Source organism: Macrosteles quadrilineatus, unplaced genomic scaffold (assembly GCF_028750875.1).
Source record: "Macrosteles quadrilineatus isolate MER2022 unplaced genomic scaffold, UCM_ALF_1.0 Scaffold_1__1_contigs__length_201487025, whole genome shotgun sequence".
Lineage (NCBI taxonomy): Eukaryota > Metazoa > Arthropoda > Insecta > Hemiptera > Cicadellidae > Macrosteles > Macrosteles quadrilineatus.
This window is the reverse complement of record NW_026542594.1, coordinates 33525075-33536164: the sequence shown is the minus strand read 5'-3', so window position 1 is coordinate 33536164 and position 11090 is coordinate 33525075. Positions and strand designations below refer to the sequence as shown.

Genomic DNA, 11090 nt, shown 5'->3' with positions numbered 1-11090 from the left:
TTACATCATAATATTTTTATATTTCTATAATCAGTGATATAAATTATTTTAGAGTGACTCTTTGATAATGGTCTTGCTTGCTGTTTATGTTTTTGTTCATTTTTTTAATACAAGCTTCAGTTTTGCTCGATTTCGAGCAACGGGTTATCTAGTTTAGATTAAAGTAGGTTTTGGTTACATTCAGCATGATATAGCTCCTAAACGAGTAAGTTTGGAGAAAAAGTGCAAAGAATAAATTATAAATGTTTTTAAATTACACCTACATTCTAAAAAAATCATAAAATATATTGAAATTATTCCTTTGAGACGTTAGGTGCATGTAACAGTTATGGTATAAACAACAGACCTAAAAACTGTGTTTTGTTATCATAAGTTATCTTGAAGTTCTTTGGAAAGAATCCTTCATATGTCGGTATTAGGTTGTGTAAAATTCTGCCTGATAACTTCTTATAAAACATTTATGTTAACCAAGTCTGTCTATCGGCTAAATTAATTTGTTGATTGAATGTGGTTTTATTTAGTACGTTATTAGTTTACATTTTAATTTAGCCGCTTTAGATATAGTTTGTATTAAAGATTCATTTAACTGTGATGTCATTCTTGTGCAAATTCATCTACTTATATATAATTCAACTTTGAAAATCTTTGTACAACTAAATCTAGAGTTCTACTGGACCGATTTATTAATTGGTGGGTCATTGGAAAGCTTAACTCATGTAGATTTGCAAATAATTATGAAAGTTTTTAGCGAATTAATAAATAAATAAATTAGACTAACACTTTGTAAAACTTGGTGAGAACAGCACTAACTATGTCGTAACACTACAAAACCACAGATAGGAATGAGCGTTTCCGTCATGTATTTCCCTACTCCTACAGAGAGTGTTGGAATTTTTACCATAAAAATGTTGCAAGAGAGGGTGATAGTGTGAACTATAGGTATTCCTTGGTCCATCGGCCGGTGCCTAGAGGGATGATGACCCACGGACTAGGGTTGGAGCTGATGACTCATCCAGCCAGGTATAAAGTGGTGGCAAATGACACAAATCCTAGAGTGGTGGCAAATGACACTGGTGGCAAATAACACATATTCGTGCACAACTCAAGTTAAAAATTTTAGACGAATGGCCTGGAAAATCAAGTTTACCTAATGAGATTCAAGAATACTTTAACGTAAAAGACGAGTTAAGTTGTATTGATGGGTTATTGCTTCGAGAAACTCGGATGATAATACCTCAGGAACTACAAGCGGAAATGCTCGAGAGGCTTCACAGTGGACATCTGGGAATCACAAAAACAAGGTGTGGGAACCATGTGGTGGCCTGGAATTTCTCAAGAAATAGAAAGAAAAATCAAATTGTGTCCAGTGTGTATTCAGAACTCAACTAATCACAGTGAACCATTGATTCCAGAACTTATGTTTGGAGGGAAAATAAGAGACAATCTTCCATCTACTTTGGTTGGAAATCCTGTGGAAAATAAAGACTTTTTTGAGAGGGAGAATAAGTACCAGTCGAAGTATAAGATGCAATTTGATAAACGACATGGAGCGAGTGGTTTAAGTGAATTAGAAGAGGGAAGCATGGTATGGATCACAGATCTACGTAGACATGGTAAAGTAGTCAGGAAATTGAACGAACCACGTTCCTACCTTGTGGACACTGACAAGAGAACCATTCGACGAAACCGGAAGTTCTTAGTTCCTGCACCATACTAAGGAGAAGATTGTATTCTTTCAAACTGTTCATCTACGGTCCTTAATTGTCCATCTAACTCACGTGATCGTCCAGACGCTAGCACAGTTACCCGTTACGGAAGGTCCATCAAGATACCGAGGCGATACCGAGCTTCATGAAGATGTAGACATCTTGAGGCGGGATGTTGTATTAAGTCTGTTCTTTTAGTCATATGATTTATTTGTGTTTAAATATCTTTTGTTGACAGATGATTTTTGTAAACATGTTTTTGTAAACATTGGTTTAGTTTGGAAATAGAGTTTGTTGAAACAAGATGTGTGTTTAATATTCTTAAATTAGAAATAGAACAATTATACTGTGTAAACGGACTGTATGTCCGCGAGAGTAAAGAAGTCCCCTGAGCTCCGGCCTATTCGTAGTTTGAAGGCGTCACGCGACAATTAGAGCCGTCATCACTCTGCTCTGCTAGTTGTTAGGCTTAATTTTTGTATGTAATATCTGTATGATTTTTACAAATCTATGTCATAATATTTTTTGCATAGTCATACAATCGAAGGAAACCCATTTTCTAGTGTTACTAAGGCAAATTATTAATAACCTTTCTACTTTATGATTTCTGTTTAGTTAAATGTAACAATACCAATAATATACAATACAATAAAATCCTTACTCATATATACAAGTAAAAATCAATGACCTAATAGAAACAGCTGACTGGATTTATATTTCCTTCAACTCTTTCAACCAACCACGAGAATTCAATTGGATTGTTGCTATGGTGATGTCATCATGTATTCAATTTGAATCATGAAAACAAATTAAAGTTATTTGTTTATATCAAAGCTTGCTTACTCCGCTCAATTGGCGGACCTGAGGCCGCATGCCTGGTATTTTTAATTACCATTCGTTCCTGCGTTATATTATAAGCCTTAATACCCCCGCCGCAGCAAACCTGCAGACTAAGCGAATTTCCATTTCCCTGAATGGATTTACACTAAAATGTCTCCTTAAAAATATCACATTTATTCCCTATTTAAAAAGAATCAGTTTAAAACATACTTAGGTTTGCTGCAACAGGGAGGGTAAAAGTGTTTTTTATGTAAAATGTTAATAGTTAGTAAGAAATAAAAACATTTTCCAAATTTGGGCAAAATTTATGTTAATAAACAAGCAAACTACAACAGTTTACTTATTCTCCATAAGAATAACATGGGAATTTTAAATTTACAATTTTTTGGAATTTTCTCCGTAACCATTAGGCACATTATAACGCTTCAATATACTAAATTATTTGTTTTTTTAAGCTCTACAAAATAGTTTAGAAAGAAATTGCAAAATTTTATGTTTTTTGGGTCAAAAATGGGAAAAACCCATTTTTACCCTATAAAATCCCCCATAAACCCCCGTTCCCATGGTCCGATTATGCTGGTTCGCGAACTCGTTCGAATAAACGTAGGTTTACACGTTTGTACCAAATTTCATCAAAATCGGATAATTTTTGCTCGAGTTATCGCGCCAACGGACACATATATATATATATATATATATATATATATGTGAATTTGAACGGATGGTGTTTTTGGCCTCTAGGGACATCAAAGCGAAAAAAAAATCGGTCCCGGGTCCAGGTCTTACCATGAGTACTACGGTAATAGCTTATTCCCTATATGGGAAATTCGCTAAAATGACACCTAGGCGAAAGTATCGGCTGAAAATGGATGTTACAGGCACACCCCTAATAATATTTGGAAGATATATCGAAAATAAAATGTTTTCATTCAAATTACACGGGACATCCATATTAATTTGGCAATGATTATGGTTCTTTTTATTTGATTGAAGTTCATTCCAATTATAACTCGATTTAAGTACTTCTAAAAAGTGTATAAATTGATGTTTTTATTTATCCATTAATAGGTTTAGATAAAAGGATAAATGAATACGACTTCGGCCAGTCGTTTGGATTGAATGTACAAGCAAGCAAAACAAAGATCTTTTGTACAAGATTGAAAATTCCGAGGGAAATTGAAATTTCCTTTTTTGCATCTTAGAGGTCAAAGAATCTTTGTATTACTTGAATTTTCCTCGTATTTATACTTTTATTGGTTGTGTAAATCAGGCACTTAAAAAAATTAATAATAAACCACATATGGGACTTGAGTATATGCTTTCGACTTTTGTATATCGTCATTGACTAAGGAAACTAACTTTGTTTCCCTTGTCTGTGATATCGTGTTACTTTTGTATAAATACTACATTAAAAAAAGTTAGATTATTTAAATTAGTGGACGGAAAATCGAAAAACATGTTCACCCTCTATGTAAATTAAACATGCATCTGATGTCCAGGCTTTAAAGTATCGGCATTCTTAATAAAGAATAACTCTTATTATTTATTAACGATAGCTATAAAATCATGCTCCATTCAACCGACCTGTGGCACTCTTTGAGTGGTAGTATTTAACTTGCACTTGATCATCCATCTTTGTAAGTGTCTCAATAACGCATCACTTACTTATGAAGGCACACATCGATGCACCATTTGTATCTATTTCATTTTCAATTTTTCGAATAGTTTTATTTTTTGTCCATTCCTATGTACCTTGTATATTGGTACAAATAAATTAATGACTGCAAAAAAATGTTATTACAAACTATATTTTGATATTTTATGTTATTCTGCTACAATTTTGTTGTAATTTCAGAGGTTTTTCTATTTATTCTTTTAAATGCAATCGGCCCCAGCGTATTTATTGATAGACTAAATGCCTTTGGATGACTAGAAACCCGAACAAATGAGATGCACAATAGCTACAGTCGAGTAGACACGCGTCGATACACAGACACCGTAGCGTAGGCGGACGTGATGGGGCTCAGTAGTTATAGTCAGTATGATGGAACCCTTCGTCTATCTGAGGCTAGCCCGACCTTAAACATTGGCTAGTTTCCCGGTAGTCGAACGGCCAGTAGAAACGTTCCATCATACAGGCTATAGCTCGGAAGCGAAGTGATTAGTTTATTTGAAGGCTTAATAAGGTGTAAAATACAGATTCTATCAACAATATACTAGATATTAAGATTCATATTCAAATTCTCATGTACATTGGTGGTACAGTGAATACTGTCAAATACATCAAATAAATAAATAAATAAATATATCCTTATATATAATACGTGAAGGCGATTTCTACAAAACACTATTCCTCCGTTAATAATGGACGGATTTTTACAAACGACGTGTCAAAATAAAGCATTTGTTGTGTAGACGCCCCCTTTTACCAATTCATGTAGTAAAAATCTTCGGGCTTTGCCCCACAGGCCATCAAAGTGGGAGTTTCTCCCATAAGATTAACATGGGGGAAACTAAATATTTAATTGGAAACTTTGTTCTCACTAATTTGAAAGAACGGCTGGGCGTAGAAACTTGGTAGAGGTGTCCAAAGAAAGGTCTTGGTCTGTAGATGAGTTATCAAAAGAAAAACTAATCAAAATCCTTTAGGACTCTGCCCCAGAAGCCTTTAAAGATCCCTCCACAGAGTTGTTTACATTTTGGCCATGTGAATAATACTGTTTAATGAAACAGCTGTTCATTTTTAAATTGTATTTCAAACAACAAAGTGAATTCAACCAAATAAGTATTTGCAATGTTATTTTCTGATTTTAAAATTGATTTTCTTCTTTATCATGTCATGTTTTGCAATATAACTTTCCATTACGAAATCAGTGGAAAATCCTTTTATCACAGCGATTCTTAAATTATTTCTTATTGAACTATTTTATATCTATTGTACACCCGTAGGCTATTGGTGTCTGCCTTTTTCACCACTTTTGTCTACATTTTATCATATTATTCTACACATATAAAATATTTATGTAGAAATATCTGCTATTATCGTGTCTAATAAAATCCAAACATATAACCTTGCCTAAAATGGTACCCATCTTGACAAATTATTTGCACCTGCCTATATTACGAACTTTGGCGCTCTGGGTAGGTAACATTATTGAAAATAACACGACATTTTGGTTGTAAAATATGGTACAAAGAGAAAATACTATCTAAGCAGCTACTGTCATGACAGAAATGTCATATTCCTTTCAAACTAGATCACATAATCCATTATAAGATACGTTGATTAACAATATGTAAACGTCAATATACGTAACAGCTAATTTTCAGTATTTTTTTCTTTTTGGAAATGTCCCATTGCTATGTCATTTGCATTATTTGTTGCCAATGAAGCCGCAAGACCATATGAACTAGGAGGCCCCTAACAGTTCAAGAATAAAAGCCAACTTCACTTCAAGAGAGAGATTATATTGACAACTTTATGTTATTGATAAGGCTCAGACAACGAACTGACATCCCCCATGTCAAGGAATTCCAGCTTTAACAGTAACCCCACAATCAATAATTTCTCAAAAATATGCTAAGGGATCATTGATTGGCACCGAAGTACGATATGAACTGACGCGACGTGACGAAGGAAAAATCAAACTTACGCTGTAATGGATATACCTCCCTTTGAAGTTAAAATATGTCTTCCCAAAAAAATATTTTCTTTTGAAATAAAATCATATTACACTGATGAAATCACGAAAGTGTTTAACTACAAAAGATCCATCAATACGATTTTAATACTATTTAAACGTTCTTCCAAAGGAAGATATACCATATAACATACTAATAATAACTCCGATGACGTACGGTATGAGTAGTTAGGGCCGGCACTTGAGGTCTAACATGGGCTCTTATGGGGAATAGAAACCTAACATAAATAAACTGCTATTTTTGTTTTTGAGTAAATTTTATATTTAATAACTGTATACCCTAGTGAAAAAAACAATAGAAAATCATTAGACATTTAAATGATATCACTACATATTGTATTGATATCATTAGATACATAGTGATGTCAATAGATGTCTAATGATATCAAGTGGTATCATTAGAGAATCTAGTGACATTAATCACTAGACATCAGTGAACTTGAAGTGATGTCTAGTGATCTCTGTTCGTCTAGTGACTTTAGTATTGATATCATTAGGTGATCCATTGATATCATTTGGTTACTTAATGATATCATTTTGTTACTTATTGATACAATTAAGGGTGTAATGATATTAGTTCAAATCAGTGTCTAGTGATCATCTGCTACTTAATTTTGCCAAACATGAAAAAAATTGTTTTTATAATAGTTTTACCTAAAATTAAGAACTCAGTTAATTTTTATTTATTTATGAACTAGGAAAAAAGTAAGATTACTATGAAAATTCAAGATTTTCTTTGGATCTTTTTCAATAATACTGGTTCTGTAAGTTTTTATTTACTACGGTACCTACATATTTTTTTAAATATTTATCTTTTAAAATTGAAAAGTAATCTCTGCTTAGAAATTGTAATATAACATCATAATTTTAGTCTGGGAGGCAGTGTAGAGTGTAGGTTGTAGCGTTGTAGCATTTTGTATTTTTCTGAATGTAGGCTATACTACACATTTCAAGAAGGGGACATATGCATTTTAAAGTTGAATATATTTTAAAAGTAAAACTCTGAGGGTTGGCAAATAATTTATTATTACTAGTAAATACAAATACAACGTAAATTTAATTTATTTCAAGAGTAATATAACACTAAAAATATGTTAAGTCTCTAACTTGGACTTGACTTGGCACGCTACATGCGCACAAACTGGAGTCAGACCAGACCGTCAGACGCAGACGACAACATTCAAATTCAACTGTCAAGTCAACTCAACGCCAGGTGGACTGGGACTCGGACTCAGGACTGGAAAGGATCCAAGGCAACCGTAGCCGTCCTCGGCGAGTTTATTTATTTCGGTATTTATTTGCAATCAGATTCAAAATTATTAGAGGGAAAAAATACAATGGTCTAATATGTGTGACAACCACCTAGTTCGTTATAGTTGAGTACGTTAGTGAAACAACTATGGAAGCTACATAAACATCAGGACTACAAGAAAGATAACCTCAAATTATTACAGTTCTGTGTCAGTTTCAATTATGTTATGAGTTGTTATTTCGTGACTGAGTATTGACATAGCCTACATCTTTTCACGTTTTAATCCTTAGAGCATGTAAGTATAAAAGTGATTATAAGTTAGTACTTTAGGACATTAGGCCTAGACCTTGCAAATAATTAAATACAAGAAACCTCAAAACAGGTTTTAAGGATAGTTACAGTCAGGGCCGCCCCGAGGGTAATAGACACCCGGGGCGAGATTTAAATTTTCGCCCCCTCCCCTAACAAGGTATTTGGGGGGTTTGCGTCAATAGACCCAACGTCCAATATATCGATATCAAACGTTTTGCAAGTATTTTTTTATAAATGTAACAACTACACTGAACTAAATTATTAAAAAGATTGAATTTACGACTCACAACGGACATCACGAAAAGACTATGACATAGTGTTATATAGTCAATGACTATGAGTAGAAAAGTATGTAAGAATTTGAGCTTTGAGGTTAGAAATAAGCAAGTGTAGGTGGGGCGTGTGGGGGAATACGCAGATGTTTGTCTCAGACTCGCAGTATTGCCAACAAGTCACATGCCAGACGTAAAAGTAGTAATAGTACGAGTTGTAGGTTATATTAAATAACACGGTATTTATTTTATGAACAAAATGAAAGGTATAGATTGCCTTTTTTTAGAATAGTCATTGATTACATGTTTACGAGTTTTCTCTAAAATATTTGTTTGCCGTTTGCCGATAACGTTGTTAACTTTTAAACCTTCCAAAGCCACGGCGCCCCCCTAGCCACGGCGCCCCCCTAGCCACGGCGCCCAGGGCGGTCGCCCCGCTCGCCCCGCCCTCGGGGCGGCCACAGTTTTTACTTATGTACACCTGACCAAATGTATAGGCCTAATGTTGTATACAATCTACAATTATAGGCTAAACTTAACTTACTTAGTCTATATCAATTGTATGTTGTAGGCCCATTTTGGGGCGAATCATTAAACTGCAGAACTGCTTTAATCTAAATAACTTAGAGAAAGAATTATTCTGCTCACGAATTAGGCGTTTTTAAGAGACAAAATGAATCCATTTACATATAATTTACAAAACCTCCTTATTGTTTTAGACAAGATACCTGTGCAGTTTTGGTGGAAGTAACTGTTTGGGTGCAGTGAAGACGACTAAAAATCCTCCTGACTCCTGACTAAATTGCTGTCCAGTAGGCCTATATAAGTTGGCTGGAGGAAGGATATAAGTTATTTTATCTTTTGCGATCTGCATGAAGTCAGCTAACTTGCGTAAGTTACTTTAGCAAATTTCTCCATAGGGAATAAGTTATTACCGTAGACACGGAAAGGCCTAGGGATCAATTTACTTTTTCATTGTGTTGTCTCCAGTTGCCATAGCCTATTGTTCTTTGAGTTTTTATACAACCTATCCATGGCAGTATTAAGAATGCATATTTTTTGCTATGTAAGTTATGTGTGTGTGTGTCCGTAACTTGAGTAGTTTTGATCCAATTTTGATGAAATTTAATATGAGTGTCTAAAGATGACAATAGACTTGAATGAGTTTGTGAACCAGAAAGGTCAGGTTATGGGAACGGGTTGTAATAGTGATTATAAGTTTTTAGTCAATATGGTAAAGTAAAATTAAAATTAGATTTACTGTACCATATCGATTAAAATTAAAATTCAAAATAAAAGGGCTTAGGCTATGCTACGTTTGATCGTTGAGCAAAAATCAGAACGGTGTAGGCCAAGAATTACCTGCACCACTAGTAAATATAAATGTAGGCCTAAATAACTCTGATTACTAAAAATACATTTAGGCTAACGAATAAACTGCATTAGACCCAGTGGCCACGTCTTTTAGTTCTGGGCCAAAATTAATTTGTGTGCGTACATGGAATGGGCCACCGCTACAACAATAGGCCTTACCTGTTATTTGTTAAATGTATTTTTGGGTAAATTGTATCTAGTGACAGTTTTATTTTTATATTTATGACAAAGCTATTGTGGATGCCTGAAGATATCTTATGTGTTGACAAAAACGCATCGCAAATCAGCAGTGAATGGGATTGTCAGAAGGTAGTAGGTATACAATTAATTTTTATTTATATTTGACAATCCAGTAGTAGTAAATGAATGACCACTAGGCAAACTTTCAACTTTTGAGTTAAAATTTTGCTATAAATTGCTGCCCAAAACCCTTTTAGTATTTAATAGCGTGAATTTCTTATTCACTCTGTAATAAATGGGTTAGCCGAATTTTTGTTCTGGTGCGTTGACAATACAGTAGAATCCCGCAAACTCGGCACTCGATAACCCGGCAGTCTGGAAAACTCGGCCATCACCTGGCTAAGATAATTAGTGATTTTTTGTGTCCGAGTTAAACATTGACTCAAGCCAGGTCAAGTCATATAATTCACAACTCTGTACCAAGGTTTTGTTGTACTATATCTGATCACTTAATACTGGCTTTTTATATAAAAAAAGGCGGTTAAAAAGCTTTAAAATTGTATTGATCTTATTTTTAACCCTAGTTCCCAATAATCCGGCATTTCACAAACTTGGCACCCTTCCAATCCACATTACGCCGAGTTTGCGTGAATCTACTGTAGGCCTATATAGATTTCAAAATATTTTTGATTGGTCATTTTTTATTTTATCGGTGTATGCCTTTTCAGGACTTTTCTGTGAATGTTTTTGAGAGGAGGTCCTCCACCAACAGAAAACGAGGTGGTCCTGCGTTGTGCTGCAGTGAAAAGTTATATCTCACAAAAAATGTCATAATCACCAAAAAATCCTAACCCTAATAGGCCTAGTTAAACACTAATTATGAAAAACAAAAGTAAACTTTATTCTGATTCTTAAATCAACATATTTTATTTAGCTTTGGTTTCATTTTAAAGATATAATTTTTTTATTGAGCAAATTCCTGCTAAACTGAAATTATGGGGACAGAACTGTCATGTACCGTGTCTGTAACTAATCTTCCGAATAGTCAGGGTTTGGTGATTTTTGTTATCGAAACCCATCTGTTTGTTTTATGAATCAAAGTAAGTAGTTACTATAGGCCCTAACTGTGCAATCTTAGTCACATATTTAACTTTTTGCTACCTTTGTTACTATTTTACTGATAAAAGTTTAGAAATTGGTCTCTAGAAATTTTTTTCTGCCTATATCATCACAAGTTTATGTCTGTGTAAGAGGGTCAACATGTTATCCTACATGACACTGACCGTGGTAAGTGTTACTTAAGAGCAACATGTTATCTTCTTAACTATCTTAGGGTGAGTAAGACAATAAGTAAGTGATGTCTGACAAGATTTGATTACATCATTTGTCACCACCATGCCAAAATCATTAGACATCACTATGCAAAAGATCACTCAACATTACCTAGTGATAC

General features: G+C 34.1%; 1 long non-coding RNA gene across 1 annotated transcript; it reads left to right on the top strand.

Annotated features, from left to right (window-relative positions):
* Positions 1 to 7484: 7484 nt before the first annotated feature.
* On the top strand, positions 7485 to 10792 carry LOC128985141 (uncharacterized). Its single transcript, XR_008490017.1, has 3 exons — positions 7485 to 7794; positions 8803 to 8974; positions 10366 to 10792. It is a non-coding gene; the product is annotated as an uncharacterized LOC128985141 (long non-coding RNA).
* The last annotated feature ends 298 nt before the right edge of the window (positions 10793 to 11090 follow it).